Source organism: Mus caroli, unplaced genomic scaffold (genome assembly GCF_978045245.1).
Source record: "Mus caroli unplaced genomic scaffold, Mus_caroli_1 scaffold_3, whole genome shotgun sequence".
Taxonomy (NCBI): domain Eukaryota; kingdom Metazoa; phylum Chordata; class Mammalia; order Rodentia; family Muridae; genus Mus; species Mus caroli.
Genome location: NW_028227258.1, coordinates 116,906,185 through 116,926,974, shown reverse-complemented (window position 1 = coordinate 116,926,974; position 20,790 = coordinate 116,906,185). Strand labels below are relative to the sequence as shown.

At 37.7% G+C, this 20,790-nt stretch overlaps 1 long non-coding RNA gene across 1 annotated transcript in view; it reads right to left on the bottom strand.

Annotated features, from left to right (window-relative positions):
• LOC115030653 (uncharacterized) overlaps nucleotides 1-20,790 on the bottom strand; it is an 82,645-nt gene that overhangs the window by 47,590 nt on the left and 14,265 nt on the right. Inside the window, exon 5 of the long non-coding RNA XR_015046629.1 lies at nucleotides 20,568-20,661. This is a non-coding gene — a long non-coding RNA (uncharacterized LOC115030653). The remainder of the gene's footprint in view (nucleotides 1-20,567; nucleotides 20,662-20,790) is intronic.

The following is a 20,790-nucleotide window of genomic DNA, read 5'->3' as shown; positions in this document are numbered from 1 at the left end:
CGGGGCGGAAGAATGAATGGAGCTAAGACAAGATCCTGATCAAAGCTCAATTTTACTATTTCCAGACACTCAGTTATAAAGGAAGGGGGAGGGAACCCTATTTCCCGCCAAGTAACTCAGGGTCCAGTAGCAGGACGAACACATGTGTGCCTCCAGGCAGCAAAGGCAGGGTCCAGCAGTAGGCGTGGCAGAACGAATGAGCAGGAAGCTCCACCCTTGAGCAAGCAGGTTCCAGGCTGGGGGAAGGGACGCCACAACAACTAAGCAGAGTTAAGACATATTTCTTTCTAAGTACCACGCACCAATTTGCAAGTGATTATAGAATTAAGAATTGGATTTGGCTCTTCCGGTCAGAAAACCACCGGGGTAGCGAGGGCACAGGGTCGGCTGACACTCCCCAGCTACCCACAACACCCGCCACAGGATCTTAAGACTTCTGGTGACTGGAACACAGCTTCTGCTCCAATCCAATTGCACGCGGGACCTGAGACTGCATTAGTTAGGGAAGCAGAAACCAGCCAGAGTAGGGCCACAGGACTCATCTGGCCGGATCAGCACCGGGATAGCTAGAGCGCAGGGTCGGCTGACACCCGCCAGCTACCCACGACCCCCTCCACAGGATTTTGAGACTGCTGGGGAGTGGAACACAGCTTCTCCTCCAGTCCAATCACGCGGGACCTGAGACTGCTTTGGTTGGGGAGGGAGAAATCTGGCCTACATAGGGCCACAAGCCTCTTCCGGTCAGAAAAGCACCAAAGTAGCTAGGGCGCAGGGTCGGCTGACACTCGCCAGCTACCAACAACACCCGCCACAGGATCTTAAGACTTCTGGAGAGTAGAACACAGCTTCTGCTCCAATCCAATTGCGCACGGGACCTGAGACTGCATTAGTTAGGGAAGCAGAAAACCGGCCTGAGTAGGACCACAGGCCTCTTCCAGCTGGACCAGCACCGGGGTACTGCCAGCTACTCACGACCCCCGCCACAGGATTTTGAGACTGCTGGTGAGTGGAACACAGCTTCTGCTGCAATCTTTAAACAGTGACAACGACAACAACTAACCCCAGAGATTACCAGATGGCGAAAGGTAAACGTAATAATCTTACTAACAGAAACCAAGACCACTCACCATCATCAGAACCCAGCACTCCCACTTCGCCCAGTCCAGGGCACCCCAACACACCGGAAAAGCTAGACACGGATCTAAAAGCATATCTCCTGATGATGGTAGAGGACTTCAAGAAGGACTTTAATAACACATTTAAAGAAATACAAAGGAACACTGGTAAACAGGTAGAAGACAATAAAGAGGAAGCACAAAAATCCATTAAAAAATTGCAGGAGAACACTGCTAAAGAGTTACAAATCCTTAAAGAAAAACAGGATAACCTAATCAAACAGGTAGAAGTCCTTAATGAAAAACAGGAAAACACATCCAAAAAGATGATGGAAATGAACAAAACCATACTAGACCTAAAAAGGAAAGTAGACACAATAAAGAAAACCCAAAATGAGGCAACACTGGAGATAGAAACCCTAGGAAAGAAATCTGGAACCATAGATACGAGCATCAGCAACAGAATACAAGAGATGGAAGAGAGAATCTCAGGTGCAGAAGATTCCATAGAGAACATCGGCACAACAATCAAGGAAAATGTAAAATGCAAAAAGATCCTAACTCAAAACATCCAAGAAATACAGGACACAATGAGAAGACCAAACCTACGGATAATAGGAGTAGATGAGAATGAAGATTTTCAACTCAAAGGACCAGCAAACATCTTCAACAAAATTATAGAAGAAAACTTCCCAAATCTAAAGAAAGAGATGCCCATGAACATACAAGAAGCCTACAGAACTCCAAATAGACTGGATCAGAAAAGAAATACCTCCCGACACATTATAATCAGAACAACAAATGCTCTAAATAAAGATAGAATACTAAAAGCAGTAAGAGAAAAAGGCCAAGTAACATATAAAGGCAAGCCTATCAGAATTACACCAGATTTTTCACCAGAGACTATGAAAGCCAGAAGATCCTGGACGGATGTTATACAGACACTAAAAGAACACAAATTCCAGCCCAGGCTACTATACCCAGCCAAACTCTCAATTAACATAGATGGAGAAACCAAAGTATTCCACGACAAAACCAAATTCACACATTATCTCTCCACGAATCCAGCCCTTCAAAGGATAATAACAGAAAAAAACCAATACACAAGGACAGGAACCACGCCCTAGAAACAACAAGAAGGTAATCCCTCAACAAACCTAAAAGAAGACAGCCACAAGAACAGAATGCCAACTTTAACAACAAAAATAACAGGAAACAACAATTACTTTTCCTTAATATCTCTTAATATCAATGGACTCAACTCCCCGATAAAAAGACATAGACTAACAAACTGGCTACACAAACAAGACCCAACATTTTGCTGCTTACAGGAAACTCATCTCAGAGAAAAGGATAGACACTACCTCAGAATGAAAGGCTGGAAAACAATTTTCCAAGCAAATGGCATGAAGAAACAAGCTGGAGTAGCCATTCTAATATCTGATAAGATTGACTTCCAACCCAAAGTCATTAAAAAAAGACAGGGAGGGACACTTCATACTCATCAAAGGTAAAATCCTCCAAGAGGAACTATCAATCCTGAATATCTATGCTCCAAATACAAAGGCAGCCACATTCATTAAAGAAACTTTAGTAAATCTCAAAGCACACATTGCACCTCATACAATAATAGTGGGAGACTTCAACACACCACTTTCACCAATGGACAGATCATGGAAACAGAAACTAAACAGGGACACAGTGAAACTAAGAGAAATTATGAATCAAATGGATCTGGCAGATATCTACAGAACATTCTATCCTAAAACGAAAGGATATACCTTCTTCTCAGCACCTCATGGTACCTTCTCCAAAATTGACCACATAATTGGTCACAAAGCAGGCCTCAACAGATATAAAAATATTGAAATTGTCCCATGCATCCTATCAGATCACCATGGACTAAGGCTGATCTTCAATAACAAAATAAATAATAGAAAGCCAACCTTCACGTGGAAACTGAACAACACTCTTCTCAATGATACCTTGGTCAAGGAAGGAATAAAGAAAGAAATTAAGGACTTTTTAGAGTTCAATGAAAATGAAGCCACAACATACCCAAACTTATGGGACTCAATGAAAGCATTTCTAAGAGGAAAACTCATAGCTCTGAGTGCCTCCAAAAGGAAACTAGAGAGAGCACACATTAGCAGCTTGACAACACACCTAAAAGCACTAGAACAAAAGGAAGCAAATTCACCCAAGAGGAGTAGATGGCAGGAAATAATCAAACTCAGGGGTGAAATCAACCAAGTGGAAACAAGAAAAACTATTCAAAGAATCAACCAATCAAGGAGCTGGTTTTTTGAGAAAATCAACAAGATAGATAAACCCTTAGCCAGACTCACTAGAGGGCACAGGGAAAGCATCCTAATTAACAAAATTAGAAATGAAAAAAAGAGACATAACAACAGATCCTGAAGACATCCAAAACACCATCAGATCCTTCTACCAAAGGCTATACTCAACAAAACTGGAGAACCTGGATGAAATGGAGAAGTTCCTAGACAGATACCAGGTACCAAAGTTGAATCAAGATCAGGTTAATGATCTAAACAGCCCTATATCCCCCAAAGAAAGAGAAGCAGTCATTAATAGTCTCCCAACTAAAAAAAGCCCAGGACCACATGGGTTTAGTGCAGAGTTCTATCAGACCTTCAAAGAAGATCTAATCCCAGTTCTTCACAAACTATTCCACAAAATAGAAACAGAAGGTACTCTACCCAACTCATTCTATGAAGCCACAATTACTCTGATACCTAAACCACAAAAAGACCCAACAAAGATAGAAAACTTCAGACCAATATCCCTTATGAATATTGATGCAAAAATCCTCAATAAAGTTCTTGCTAACCGAATCCAAGAACACATCAAAACAATCATCCATCCTGACCAAGTAGGTTTCATCCCAGGGATGCAGGGATGGTTCAATATACGGAAATCCATCAACGTAATCCAGTATATAAACAAACTCAAAGACAAAAACCACATGGTCATCTCGTTAGATGCGGAAAAAGCATTTGACAAGATCCAACACCCATTCATGATAAAAGTCTTGGAAAGATCAGGAATTCAAGGCCCATACCTAAACATGATAAAAGCAATATACAGCAAACCAGTAGCCAACATCAAAGTAAATGATCAGAAGCTTGAAGCAATCCTTCTAAAATCAGGGACTAGACAAGGCTGTCCACTTTCTCCATACCTATTCAACATTGTACTTGAAGTCCTAGCCAGAGCAATTCGACAACAAAAGGAGATCAAAGGGATACAAATTGGAAAATATGAAGTCAAAATATCACTTTTTGCAGATGATATGATAGTATATATAAGTGACCCTAAAAATTCCACCAGAGAACTCCTAAGCCTGATAAACAGCTTCGGTGAAGTAGCTGGATATAAAATTAACTCAAACAAATCAATGGCCTTTCTCTACACAAAGAATAAACAGGCTGAGAAAGAAATTAGGGAAACAACACCCTTCTCAATAGTCACAAATAATATAAAATATCTTGGCGTGACTCTAACTAAGGAAGTGAAAGGTCTATATAAGAAAAACTTCAAGTCTCTGAAGAAAGAAATTATAGAAGATCTCAGAAGATGGAAAGATCTCCCATGCTCATGGATTGGCAGGATCAACATTGTAAAAATGGCTATCTTGCCAAAAGCAATCTACAGATTCAATGCAATCCCCATCAAAATTCCAACTCAATTCTTCAACGAATTAGAAAGTGCAATCTGCAAATTCATCTGGAATAACAAAAAACCTAGGATAGCAAAAACTCTTCTCAAGGATAAAAGAACCTCTGGTGGAATCACCATGCTGGACCTAAAGCTCTACTACAGAGCAATTGTGATAAAAACTGCATGGTACTGGTATAGTGACAGACAAATAGACCAATGGAATAGAATTGAAGACCCAGAAATGAACCCACACACCTATGGTCACTTGATCTTCGACAAGGGAGCTAAAAACATCCAGTGGAAGAGAGACAGCATTTTCAACAAATGGTGCTGGCACAACTGGTTGTTAACATGTAGAAGAATGCGAATCAATCCATTCCTATCTCCTTGTAATAAGGTCAAGTCTAAGTGGATCAAGGAACTTCACATAAAACCAGAGACACTGAAACTTATAGAGGAGAAAGTGGGGAAAAGCCTTGAAGATATGGGCACAGGGGAAAAATTCCTGAATAGAAGAGTAATGGCTTGTGCTGTAAGATCGAGAATTGACAAGTGGGACCTCATGAAACTACAAAGCTTCTGCAAGGCTAAAGACACCATCAATAAGACAAAAAAACCACCAACAGATTGGGAAAGGATCTTCACCTATCCTAAATCAGATAAGGGACTAATATCCAATATATATAAAGAACTCAAGAAGGTGGACTCCAGAAAGTCAAATAACCCCATTAAAAAATGGGGCTCAGAACTGAACAAAGAATTCTCACCTGAGGAATACCGAATGGCAGAGAAACACCTGAAAAAATGTTCAACATCCTTAATCATCAGGGAAATGCAACTCAAAACAACCCTGAGATTCCACCTCACACCAATCAGAATGGCTAAGATCAAAAATTCAGGTGACAGCAGATGCTGGCGAGGATGTGGAGAAAGAGGAACACTCCTCCATTGTTGGTGGGATTGCAAGCTTGTACAACCACTCTGGAAATCAGTCTGGCGGTTCCTCAGAAAATTGGACATAGTACTACCGGAGGATCCAGCAATACCTCTCATGGGCATATATCCAGAAGATGTCCCAACCGGTAAAAAGGACACATGCTCCACTATGTTCATAGCAGCCCTATTTATAATAGCCAGAAGCTGGAAAGAACCCAGATGTCCCTCGACAGAGGAATGGATACAGAAATTATGGTACATTTACACAATGGAGTACTACTCAGCTATTAAAAAGAATGAATTTATGAAATTCCTAGCCAAATGGATGGACCTGGAAGGCATCATCTTGAGTGAAGTAACACAATCACAAAAGAACTCACACAATATGTATTCATTGATAAGTGGATATTAGCCCAAAACTTAGGATACCCAAGATATAAGATACAATTTGATAAACGCATGAAACTCAAGAAGAATGAAGACCAAAGTGTGGACACTGTGCACCTTCTTAGAATTGGGAACAAAACACCCAGGGAAGGAGTTACAGAGACAAAGTTCGTAGCTGTGATGAAAGGATGGACCATTTAGAGACTGCTGTATCCAGGGATCCGTCCCATAATCAGCTTCTAAACGCTGACACCATTGCATACACTAGCAAGATTTTGCTGAAAGGACCCAAATATAGCTGTCTCTTGTGAGACGATGCCGGGGCCTAGCAAACACAGGAGTGGATGTTCACAGTCAGCTATTGGATGTATCACAGGGCTCCCAATGGAGAAGCTAGAGGAAGTACCCAAGGAGCTAAAGGGATCTGCAACCCTATTGTTGGAACAACATGATGTACTAACCAGAACCCCGGAGCTCTTGTCTCTAGCTGCATATGTATCGAAAGATGGCCTAGTAGGCCATCAATGGAAAGAGAGGCCCATTGGACTTGCAAACTTTATATGCCCCAATATAGGGGAATGCCAGGGCCAAAAGAATGGGAATGGGTGGGTAGGGAAGTGGGGGGCGCTATGGGGGACTTTTGGGATAGCATTGGAAATGTAATTGAGGAAAATATGTAATAAAAATATTAAAAATCAAAAAAAAAAGGAATAGTGACAAAGTCATCACAAGAAAAACATCAGTGGAATGTTACAAGCTTAGCTCACTTATGAGCAAAGGTGCAAAACACATGCTTAGGATGTTTACAAATCTGGGGATGTAAAAATAAAAAGGATAATATCCAATGACTACATTAGATTTTTACCAGAAAATACAAGCTGTTTTAACATTAGCCATCCAATCTTCATATTTTCATCTGAAGATTGTAAGAGGGAAAATACCACATAGACATGCTTATGCGGATAGGTAAAATCTGTTAAAAAATGAAAATTAATTACAACAATGTTAGAAAGTGCTAGGGAAATTCTTAAAAAATAAAGTACCTATGTAGCTATATTATAAACACTATGCCTAATTTGAAAGTGCTCCCTCTGAGACCCAGAACTAGGAATGGTGTCATCCATATAACATGGTATATAGTATGACTCTATAGGTTCTAATAAAAGTGACAAGAACATAGTCAAAGAAAATACCTAAGAGTTTGCTGTTAAAACATTTGTATTGGCAAAAATTTAACAATGTTGTAAGACATAGAAAAAAAATCAGTTGAATTTCATATATCTCTAATAAGTCACCAAAATCATTTTGAGTATCATTAAAAATACTGTCATACTAGTATATCACAAACTATGACAAATTGGGCAGGATTTTATTGAGTGGTCTCACAGAACCATATAAATGTTATGTGGAGTAAATATGGAATAGAAAATCCAATACTGTAGAGATCAAATATGTAAGCTCATTTCATTTAGTCATAAGCTAAACATTTAGCACTGCAGTACCATGTGACCATTTAACCCACACATTTATATGGATATCCATGTGTGAAAATTTTAAAATATTCATGCACATAGATATTAGAATATTAGGCTTCAATAATTAAGGTAGCCTGACCCTGAAACAAGGACAGACAGTGCCCCAAGAATCAGAGAGCTATGCATATGTGGATATGGTAAATGAAAATGTGAGTGGAGATTCACATTGAAATAATTATAGGAATGATCAAATTTCTCAAGAAGTAGAAAAAAGTAAGTAGAAAAGTTTTGTGTAGATACACGTAAAGCTAAATTATTATGTAACAATCACACTATATAAAAAGGAACACAGGAGGATATTAGACATACATAGTAAAACCCTGATGGCAATAAGTCGTATGAGAGTAACATACAATGAAATTTCCCTGGAACAATGGCTATGTAGTCCAGGCTAGCCTCAAATCTGCAATAATCCTGTTATTAAAACAATCCCCCAAAGCTCTGAGTTTAATTTTTAATGGACTTCCACGATAGAAGAATATGTTAGTACTTTTAGAAAAAGAGGAAATCTAAATATAATAGAAAAATAACTTAAACATAAATGAGTCTTTTGCTCTTTAATCATTAAAGTCAATACAGACAAAATAAGTTATTATCACAGGATATAGAAGAAAGATAATGCCAACATGTGATACTGGAAAGGAATCTGGCCATGCACACACAACACAGACAGAAAAAGACAAGGAATATAGACTCGAATAGGCACTTGATAAAAGACAGAATGCAAGTGGCTAGAACACATCATCAATCTTACTGGCAAACAAGGGTCTCCAGAATGGAAGTGTCAGGTTATAGCCACCAGTATTTCAGCAAAAGGAGGAGCTAGAAATACAAGCTTTTTCTGTTTGTGTTGGCCCCCAGGGATGCTGTAACTGCTGTGTGATGTACATAGATCTTTAAAGGTCTTTAGATGTATGTAGTTGACCCCAAATTCCACTGGCGCACACATACAATGGTAAAGTATCAGTGAGAGTATTCAAAAAAAATAAAAATAAAAATAAAGGTGTATAGAGAAAACTGTGGTGTGGTATTACAGCTGCTATCAAACTACTTAGTTTTCCAAAGCCAACCAAACAAATTGTTGTGATATCACTGTACAAGAAAGTAAAATACAGCATCAAAAAGGAAAAGAAAAAAAAAAAAAAAACAAACAAACCTAAAGCCTTACTCAAAGTACTAACACACAAGACCATTCAGACCACAAATTCTATGAGTCCAAACAGATCAAACTGAACTAATTGAAGGTTATGTAGTAATTAATTTTTGTGTGTAAGAAAATTCTTACTTAAATAAAGTCTTCTCATGTTGGAGAATATTTAAAAATTCTGGTACTGTTAAACTCAAGCAGAGCTCATCATAGGCGCCTTCTGGCTCCTTTGATCTCTGATTGTCAGCACCAGATCCAAGGCCCATAGTCCTGAATTTGGAATCTCCATACTTGGAGCACTTCCCTTCCTTAATCTACTGTCCACCTCTGGGAAGGGACACCTACCCCACACCACTGGGAACTGTAGCAACATACAGATAGGTTTTGTTGTTTTTGAATCTCAAAGAAATTGCTATTTAAAAATAAAACAAAAGTTACTCTGGAAATCGCCTTCAGGGCACTTCAAACCTTTCTTTCAACTGAGAAGAAAAAGGTTTCCTAAAGTAGATTTTCTTTTTCTTGTCTTGTTTCAATGAGATCTTACACAAAATAAATATGGAAAGAGAAAAAATATTGAAAGCTATGTTTTTCTTTTGTTAGCTTAAAAAAACTAAACACAACTGGGGTCTCTCTCTCTCTCTCTCTCTCTCTCTCTCTCTCTCTCTCTCTCTCTCTCTCTCTCTCTCTCTCTCTCCTTCTCTCTCCTCTCTGGTTTCTCCTGTCAATTTTTCTTTAAAAATGTTTCAAAAAAAGTGTACATAAAGTTATTCTGCTTCTGAATATTGAAAAATGAAATACTTATATTTTATGTGGTACTTTGACAATTGCATAGTCCATATGATTTCCTTGATAGTTAAGGAAAATAAATACATCCTAATCCATACTCAGAGGTGAGAAGATTATAGTAGCATAAAATTGGATTAATTTGATTTTACATAGTGTGCTTGTGTCTTGGTAAGCAGGAGTCTCACCAATTAGAGGATGCAGGCTTTGCTCTTATAACAAAGAATATACACACAGTCTTGAATTATTTTATCTTTTGCTCTTCAACACAATTAGATGCTGTGTTTGGACATCTAAGTTTTCTTATTTTTCCTATAGCTTTATTTGTTGTCTTCTAAACCCCTCAGTCTTTTTTTCTTTTTTATCTTTATTTCTCACAAAAAGTATCTGAAAAAAAGCACATTGTGACAAAACATAGATTAAAGTATCCATTTTCTCTTTTGTAAGTAAAATTACTATTCTTTTGAAGAAAAATTACTTTAGTACATATGATTTTTATCTCCTAACATAATCCAGGTCTTGCCTATAAAATTTATGATAGGAGAGTTTGTTCTAAAACGTATGCTTAATTTTGGCATTCTGTTAGTAAATTCTTTTTTGAGTATATCATCTTTCCCCTCTTTCTTTTATGTCACCGCAGCCCCTTGTGGTAATATGATTGAACCCAGATCTCCCATATGCTAGGCAAGCAATTTATCTCTGGCACATATCCCTAATCCAGTTTTGTCTTACTTTTGTTTTTTTCCTTTGGGGGATGAATAGACCCTAATACTTGGCAGGAAACAAGTTACTAGGCTGACAGTAGTGGATGCTTTTAACTGTAGGTAAGAGTAACCCTGGGTTGTTTTCCTGAAATAAGAAGCACTGTTTGGTTTCTTACTAGGTGGATGTGCTAGCCTTTACATGCACATATTGTTTAAAGTAAATATTGAACAATGTATTATGCTGTATCTACACCTATAATAAATAGTTTACAGGTGGTTTTGGAAGTATTTGCTACAATTTTGCCCCAAAGATTAAGCAAATTAAATACTGCTCATAAACAAAAACTTACTGGTATCCACAGCATGTCTTAAACGCTGTGGAAATCAGCTTGCTCGTTCCAAAAGCCATGTAGTGTAATATTCATGTGAAACGAGGGGCTTCATATAGACAGGATGAGTAACAGGAAGTTCTATTATCATATAACAATAAGAAAATTGTCTAAAAAATTATATAACATAGCATATAATTTTAGATACTTTTGAAGTGATTGCAGTTGAAGTGTTCCATTTATGTTTTCAAAACTATTAAACAATGATGTGCTTTCTGAGTTTTCTGTGGGTTGACAATACAGCAACTGCAAAACAGTTATCCCATTACACTGTAATTCGTGTATAATATACCATGAACTTGTACCTACAAAGAACAAAGTATGAGGTCTTGTTGGGTTTAAGTCTTAAAATGCTTTTAGAAAATACACTAAGTCACCTACGTTATTACCGAAATTTTCCTGAAATTTCTATAAAGAAACAAGTTTGTGGGGCATCCATGACTTTATGTCAGTCAAGACCATGCACAAGAGGTAGATGCCTGTGCTTCCTGTGACATGCACACATACTGTCTGTTTGGCTACTAATTATAAAGATGTACAATGTTTGGAAAGTCAAGTGAAAGTGCCAGTCTATACACATGTGAGAATCTTTGCAGACTCGTGCTCCCTGCAAATGCTCCCTAGAATCGGAGTACTAAACACCACCACCACCATTTCAAGGATGCCAAAATAAAAAAGGAAATTAAAAGTTATAAAAATCCTAAAAGAGTCAAGACTCTTCTACATCTATATCAGGAAAAGGCTCTATAAAAGAGAGTAGCATGTAGAAACCAGAGTTCTAACAATTTTGTTTCCATTCTCTTACATCATTATTTAAAGCTAGTCAAATACCATACATTCTTATGATCCTTGTCTTTCAAAGCAGGGTGAAGAAGGAATGGTTTTCATGGCCATCTCTGCCTTCAAATCTAGGCTTCCAATTGCCTTCTGGAAAGAAATCAACAGTCTCCAGCAGTGGAAGAGCTGCTGCCTCACAGTGTCATGACCTTTATTAATGGCTTTCCCATAATCCTGAGAGTGGCAGAGCACTGAGCGAATGGCTTCCCCCTCCCCCTGAATGACTCATTCCTCATGTCATATAGGGATCTGACGAAGCACCCTCTCCCCTCATCATAATGGCTACATCCAATTTCTTCATCTAACTGCCCAGCCTATATTCTCTGCGCATTACCAATTTCACTCTTCTCCCAGGAGCTCCTAGCTTCCAGATATTTAATAAAATGTATTGAATATTTTGTGAGTTTTTCATTCTCATCGGCATTAGATAGACTCCTTGGTGACAGCATCTTTTTCTTTGCCTGATACTACTTTTAACTCAGATGATGTTTGAAATAAAAACTACCTAGTATGTAAGGTAGAAATCAATGTTTGTTTGTTGAGTTACTGATGCTTTCAACAACAAGTCAACCCATTAGACTGGGTCAATGAGGTAAGATTACACTGGAGAAAAACAGGTAAAGTAACTAACTAGTCAGAGTCAGGCATGGATGTCATACAGGACCTTCTAGTATAATAACTATTTCTGTGTCAGCACTGCCCAATTAGGCAGTCATGAGCCATGAATGGCTTTTGTGGATATGATATTCTGGTGCTAAGGCTGAAGAACTAATTCAGGGTGTTTATATTTCAATTGAAATGTAAATAGCTGCATTTGGCTAGTGATTACTGTTGCAAACTCTCCCAAAGAAATGTGACACTTACTCTAAACCTAACAGGGAGGCTTCATATAACGATGTGATAACAAAAAATGATACTGAAATCTGCCTTAAGACATGCTGAATTAGAGAGAAATTATAAAGCAAGGGAAGCCAAAAACTTGCAAAACTGCGAACGCAATACACCAAAGACCTGAATTCAGGCAATGTCAGTTCGGGTGATGGGGAAAACGGTAAATCGGGACACATTAAGAACCAAATTTAACAGAAATTTTCAAATTGTTATAAAATAAATATTTCTCTCTCAGTCTTGTAGACAGCCACCTGGACAAGCAAACATCTATAGGAGGGAATACATTTTTATTCTGAGTTCACTTTCAAACAGTGAGCCCCTATGTATTACAACACAGGAGACAGTTCTCTGACATTGGCAACTCTTTTTATGTGGTTGGCAGATTTCAATGAGTCTGGGCATGAATAAACCCTGGCTACAACACCAGATAAAAAGCTCATGAACTTCCGCCTTTAAAGATGAGGAAGAAAAATAACTGTCAGATGTAAAAAAGCCAAAGAGTGATTTAATAGTTAGTCAACAAAGAAAGTTTGACACACACCCCCCTTTGAACTATTAAATTCTTAATACAACAAAGTTGTATAATGGAACAGTTAGAAAGTAGAAGCAAATAAAATTTATTGGCAGAAAAAGGCTTTTTATTTTTCCATTGGTACATAAAAGCGAGAGGAATTATATACTGTGTTTAGGTTCTATAATAAGCATATTAAAGCCGAACATGTAGCTATAGATCCCAAACGAGAGCTTGCAAGGCCTATGCTTTCAATGAAAGTATCTAGAGCTCAAGCAGTTAAACTCCATATGGACATCTGCTAATGATTTCCAAGGAGACCCAAGGCAAAATGAAAAGCATGAGTTTTAAAATAAATGAATTCTTTGGGACTTTTGTTTATGAATATAAACAATGTATTCTAGTCATAATCATTCCTTCCACTGCCGTCCTTTGTCTTTGTCCCACCTAAATGAACCTCACTTCCTTCTTCCCACCCAGTGCCCATTGAACTCCAAGTATTTTTTATCTGTTTGTTTTACTTCTGATTTTGCCTTGTTACCCACTGGGTTTGAACAAGGCCACTCTTGCAGTCTGGTGGTTTTTCATGAGAATATCTTCCAGGGGATATTCGGTTCCAGTTGGTGGCGCTGTTTGGAAAAATTAGTTGGTTCATCCTTGCTAACGGAAGTGTATCCCTGTGAGTAGACATTCTCTGTTGGGTTAGTTTGTTTGCTTGTTAGCTGTCTCTTGTGAGGCTATGCTAGTGCCTGGCAAATACAGAAGTGGATGCTCACAGTCATCTATTGGATGGAACACAGAGTCCCCAGTGGAGGAGCTAGAGAAAGTACCCAAGAAGCTGAAGGGGTCTGCAACTCTACTGATGGAACAACAATATGAACTAATCAGTACCCCCAGAGCTCATGTCTCTAGCTGCATATGTATCAGAAGATGGCCTAGTCAGCCATCAGTGGAAAGAGAGGCCCCTTGATCTTGCAAACTTTTTATGCCCCAGTACAGGGAAATGCTAGGGCCAAGAAATGGGAGTGGGTGAGTAGAAGAGCAGGGCAGGGGGAGGGTATAGGGGACTTTCGGGATAGCATTTGAAATGTAAATGAAGAAAATATCTAATAATAATAAAAAAGAAAGTAAAAAGATGTGAGCTTTATTGGTCTTGACTCATGTTTCCTGATTCTGCCAGCATTGATGCTGCTAGCTGTTATGTATCCCCACCTTGATTGACTCAGCCTCTGGAATAAACCCAGAAAACTCTTTCTCTCCTATAGGTTGCTTTTGGTCAAACTCTTTTATCACAGCAATAGAAAAGTAGCTAAAACCCTTGGGCTTGAGTGTGAAGCTACACATGGAACATGGGAAACTCACCAGTGGCTTTATCCATCACTGGACACAGTGACTACTTCTTTAATAGCAACCCTCAACTACCCTTAGCTATCCCAGGTAGGGCTTGGCAGGGCTTGGCACGGCTCCAGAAGCCTCTTCCTCATCTACGGCTCAATGTTTACTGACTAACCTTGTGTGGGTATTATGAGGGCAACCTTAGCTGTTGTGGGTACATGTATAGGGTAGCCATGTCAGCTTCAAACTCAGCGTGGAAAGCATAGTTTTAAAGGACCTCCCACCATCCTGTAAAATGATACAGATTTATTGGGGTTTTCATCTCTTACATCAATAAAGTATTTTATGAAACTACATGTGATCTTGATTGCAAATATAAGAATGACTAAAAATTCACCAAATAGAAAATAATTTTAAGAAAGGAAGCCATGGGTATATAGGTACATGTGTAAGATGACTTATTATTTAATGGTTAATACCAGTCAGACAAGTTGTTTTCTTTTTAACAACATAATTTTTTACTATAATATTTGTTGTGTTTCAGACTTGGAACAAGAGTCTGAGGTACATATTTTGCATCAGACCAAATCAGACCAGGCCTCAAAGTTCTCCCACCATCCCTCAGTCCTTACCTGGTGTACCTGCCCCCAACCCTGAACTTTTCAGCCTACAGGCTAGGTTTCCCTTCCCTCAAAGACTCTATATAATCCAGACAATTTTGGTCTGTTCTTTCTTCTTTTTCCATTTTCCTTTTCTCTGCATAAAGATGCTATCTCTCTATCCCCCTCTTTCTCTTCCCCTCTCCTTCATCTCCCTTGCAATGGAAACTTCCTTGGCTTCCTTACTTGAGGGCAGTGAACTCACCAGACTGAGAGAGAAGCTTCCCAATAAACCTGTCCATATATATATATATATATATATAAATCTGGCTTGAATTGGCTCATTTTACTTGCAAAGAAACAACATCAATATTCAGTTATGATATAGAATTAAAATTTCTAAAGAAATATTTAAGTATTAATTCTTCAATTATCTTTATTTGGTAGAATGACTTTATTATAATTAACTCATAAATAAAATCATTGCACAGCCAGATTAAAGTCACCAACCAAACACTGAACCTTTCGCAAACACTATGAATCTTAGTGAATTTCTACACAGTTTGAATGCATTGTCTTTCTGAAGGCACAGAGCTTCATTTCCAGGTTTTACACTTATGCTATCTATTACATTTTATTCATTTATCCACCACAATCAAACATCAGCAAAAAAAAAGAAAGAAAACTATGAAGACACAGTTGAAATCAGAAAAGCAACAACAAATAACAACACAAAAGAGTTTTGTGTTCTTCTTCATGAGTTGTATGTCCTTTTCCATATCCTGTCCTTACCCGTAAATTAATACATTTCCCTAGTAACCTTGATACTACATTACACCTACAGTTACATCGGTTTACATAATACATGTATATATATATTATGAGGATAGGATCCTACAATACAATGAGGAAGGGGGAATATATGAGTATTTTTGGTTTTATTTCTTTTCTTGCTTGCTTGCTTGCTTGCTCTTTGAGTTTAGGTGATGCAATTTCCACGTCCATCTAAAATTCAACTAAATAATATATCTTTTGTAGACCTATTGTTTGGTGGTTGTTTTTTGGTGTATTTATTTGTTTGTTTGGTCAGTTGTTGTGGTTTATGTAAGCCAAGGTCTCACTGTGTAGCTCTGGCTGGCCTGAAAGTTGACTTGTCTACAAGGCTGGCATTTAACTCACCCAGATCTGTCTGCCTCTGCTTCTAGAATCCATGAATTACAGGTGTGCACCACACACACACATATACACACACACACACACACACACACACACACACACACACACACACGTATATATACTCATTCATAATTTAAAAAATAGCTAGGTAATAGGCTTTAAGGACATAAGGAGATGCATGTCAGATGCCAATCACCATGTTGGAAGGAGAAGTTTAGGGAAGGCAAAGTTGGAAATGGTTTCTGACAAGATAGGCTGTAGGTTCATTTTTAGTATTAACTAGCAGTTTGTAATACAGGACTAGATTCATAAGAGATATCTGATCCAAATCTATGTAAGCAATCAGATTAGCTTAGCTATACTGAACAGAAAAACCCTAAGAATGTTTAAAAAAGACAGAAATCTATTTGATGCTAATGAAATCTTTAGGCAGATAGGTGCACATATGCTCTGCCACATCACTCAGGATCTGTCCAGAAGTCCTCTTTATCATGATGGGATGTGGAATTTCTTCAATGAGGTTGCAAATATTTTGTATAAAATGTACCACAATAACTGCTCAATAGAAAAAAAATGAAAGAAGAAAGAAATCACAGTCCTTAAATTTTAAAGAGAATTCAGCAACCTCTAATATAATCTGTTTACCTCTCTTTGGCAAGAATTTAGTTGTATCCCATCAAGTGACAAATGAGCCTTGGCATTGAGTCGTTTTTCTTTTTGGTAACATGCAAAGCTAAAAATCAACTTTCTGCTCTTAGATCAAAATAGAATATTTGCTTGCAAGTTAGAGGTTAAGTCACTTAACTTACAAAACGTAATTTTGTTTTGAAGCGTGGATACAAATGAACCAGAACAGGTGTGCTATAGGCCTTGGTTTTAAATTGAAATTTTGGGATGACTAGTATATGCAAATGAGGAACCCAAAAGATGTACTTATTAGTCATTCAAGAAGTTTGGATGAAAGATGAGACAGGACAGCATCTTAGATGTTTCTGGATTGTGAGAGAGGAAGGTGAACTCATAAGGTGGTAAAAGACGGAGAGCATGTTGAGGCATATAACCAATTAATATGTATCAAGGCACCTTAGCATTTCTGGTAGGGCAAGGCTTATGTAAATGTGAAACCCTTAAGGGAAGCCAACTGGAGCAGAGGAAATCAAATGAGCTGTACCCCAACATGGGATTACAAATTATCCAGTTTGGCAAATTCAAAGCAGTCTCTGGAAAATCTAGCTAATGAATACATGTGTTGTTTTCTATACAATAATTACTCAAGCTATTTCTACTTCAGAGTCTCAGTATGATGTGACTTAGAGGGACTGTACCTGGTGAGCAATAGTAGTTGCTATTTATTAGCTTTCTTTCAGCAAAAGACTGGTCCAGCATTTGGCCTCACAATATTGCTGGTTATTCCAGTCTGCTTTTCTAAACCCCCTAAAAGTTCAATCTAATTTACAGGATTTAAAGGAGAAAGATTCATTCCTTTCAAAAGCAATTAAAAACAAGATTTTTAAATCTACTGATATCTAAAAGGAGATTTGAGTTTCAGAAAAATCCTTAGCTACTTTAAAAGTTAGGTTAACACTCATTTCTGCAAACACAACAGTTACCTCTCTGAGGTGTGTCTGAAATCAGCTTTACTCCAGGTGGAGTAGAAAGGGTGATCAACTGGCAGCCTATGTTATGAGGGTTTCTGTGGTGTCAACATGTTACATCCATATTTTCAATAAGATATGATTTCACACAGAAACCTCAACCAAAGAGAAATGTAAATGAGTAAGAAAACCCTCCTGAATAGATTAGCTAAAGGCAAGCTCCTCACTCTCCACACAACAAAGGATTCTTCTGAGGATACAAATAGGCGAATTAAATAGGTAACACCCGTGATTCTTAATTACTCTCATTTCTCCCCCCAAGCCTCCAAAAACTATTATATGAAATGTAACAACTTTTGTTTAAAAATTAATGTATGCTTCCAACTTTATGTGATTAAGTTAAGATATAAGCATAATATTTATAGGTAAATGTGTATATGATAAGTTCAAATTCATTGTAAATAGACATGAAAACAATTTAAACATGACTCTTCAAAGATTTTGAAGGATTAAAAGTTTATTCATTCATCACATCAATAAATAATAAATCATTCCTTATTGTAAAATGACTGGAGCCAACAAGATGACTATGTAGGTAAAAGTGCTTACTGCTCAAGACTGATAATCTGAGTTTATTCCCCAGAATGCATGGAAGAGAAACAATTTCCATCTTACTACTTCCACATTTACACCATGGCAAGGGATCATGTTCCTGGACACACACACACACACACACACACACACATATATATATATATACATTCATAATTTAAAAAATAGCTAGGTCATAGGCTTTAAGAACATAAGGAGATGCATGTCAGATGCCAATCAGCATACTACAAAACAAATTTTCATCAATTCAGATATGGCAGTGGTGTACGTTTGATATTATATGGATTTTTTAAAGAAAAATTCATACAATATATTTTCATCATGTCTTTCCCTCCTCAAAGACTTTCTTTATCTCTCTCATTACCCAAACTTATTCTCTTTTCTCTTTTCTTTTTCAAAATGCAAACAAAACCACTAAGAAATATGCACACACAAACAAATGAAACTCACAAAAATGGGAACAAAAACATATAAACAAAAGATTAATTAAGACATAAAGGCTCCCATGAAATTATAGTGGTCAAAAAGCCTACAAAACTTTGCAGAAGGGCAATGGTGGTGCACACCTTTAATCCCAGCACTTGGGAGGCAGAGACAGGCAGATTTCTGAGTTCAAGGCCCGCCTGGTCTACAAAGTGAGTGCCAGGACAGCCAGGGCCACACAGAGAAAAAAAAAAAAAAACTGAGGTCCCATTTGTCTATTGTGGATCAAAGAGCATAAGCCATTGGTGTTCTGTTCAGGAAAATTTCCATTGTGCCCTTATCTTCGAGGCTTTTCCCCACTTTCTCTTCTATAAGTTTCAGTGTATGTGGTTTTCTGTGGAGGTCCTTGATCCACTTGGACATGAGCATTGTGCAAGGAGATAGGAATGGATCTATTTGTACTCTTCTGCATGCAGACCACCAGTTGAACCAGTACTATTTGTTGAAAATGCTGTCTTTTTCCACTGAATGGTTTTAGCTCCTTTGTCAAAGATCAAGTGACCATAGGTATGTGGGTTCATTTCTACCTGCCTGTCTGTACGAATACTATATAGTTTTTATCACTATTGCTCTGTAATACAGCTTGAGGTCAGGGATGCTGATTCCCCCAGATGTCATATTATTGTTGAAAATAGTTTTTGCTATCCTTGGTTCTTTGTTATTCCAAATGAATTTGCAAATTTCCCTAACTCTGTGAAGAATTGTGTGGGGATTTTGATAGGGATTGCATTGAATCTGTAGATTGCTTTCAGCAAATGACCATTTTTACTATATTAATCCTGCCAATCCAGGAGCACGGGAGATCTTTCCACCTTCTGAGATCTTCAATTTCTTTCTTCAGAGACTTGAAGTTCTTGTCATACAGATCTTTCTCTTGTGTGGTTAGAGTCATACCAAGATATTTTATATTGTTTGTGACTATTTTTTGGGTGCCATTACCCTAATTTCTTTCTCAGCCTGTTAATCCTTTGTGTAGAGAAAGGCCACTGATTTGTTTGAGTTAATTTTATGTCCTGGTATTTTGCTGAAGTTGTTTATCAGATTTAGGAGTTCTCTGGTTGAATGTTTGGGGTCATTTGAGTATATTATCTTATCATCTGCAAAGAGTGATATATTGACTTTTTCCTTTTCAATTTGTATCATTTTAACCTCCTTTTGTTGTCTAATAGCTCTGGCTAGGACATCGAGTACTATATTCAATTGCTAGGGAAAGAGTGGGCAGCCTTGTCTAGTCCCTATTTTAGTGGGATTGTTTCAAGTTTCTCTCCATTTAGTTTGAAGTTTACTACTGGTTTGCTCTATATTGCTTTTACTATGTTTAGGTATTGGCCTTGAATTCCTGATCTTTCCAAGACTTTTTTTCACGAAAGGGTATTTGATTTTGTCAAATGCTTTCTCAGCATTTCTAGTGAGATGATCATGTGTTTTCTTTTTCTTTGAGTTGTTTATAGGATTCTTTTCCATAAAAGAAATTGGCAACTAACAGATTGGGAAAAGATCTTTACCAATCCTACATCTGATAGAGCACTTTGTGTATACAAAATATACAAAGAACTCAAGAAGTTAGACTATAGAGAATCAAGTAACCCTATTAAAAATGGGGTACAGAGCTAAACAAAGAGTTCTCAACCTAGGAATATGGAATGGCCAAGAAGCACCGAAAGAAATGTTTAACATCTATAGTCATCAGGGAAATGCAAATCAAAACAAACCTGAGATTCCACCTCACACCAGTCAGAATGGCTAAGATCAAAGATTCCAGTGACAACAGATGTGACATGAAGATAAATAAAAAGAGCAAAACACATTCAAGAAAACACAAGTAAGAAGAAAGTAAATACTGCTTACTTCTCAGAGATAACAGTATGCAGTCCTGTGAGGAGAGTTTTCCAGTCAGTCCTCTTCTGTGTACAAGGAACTGGAACTAGGTAGAAGGACTTCACTGTAAAGGAGAAGGAAGAGAGACATTTCAAATTATTCAATATAGAAAAAGAAGTCTGAAAAACTTCAGGACACATAACCCAACTTTTATGCCTAAGTCTCACTCAGTCCTGTCGATGTTTCCTGTCCA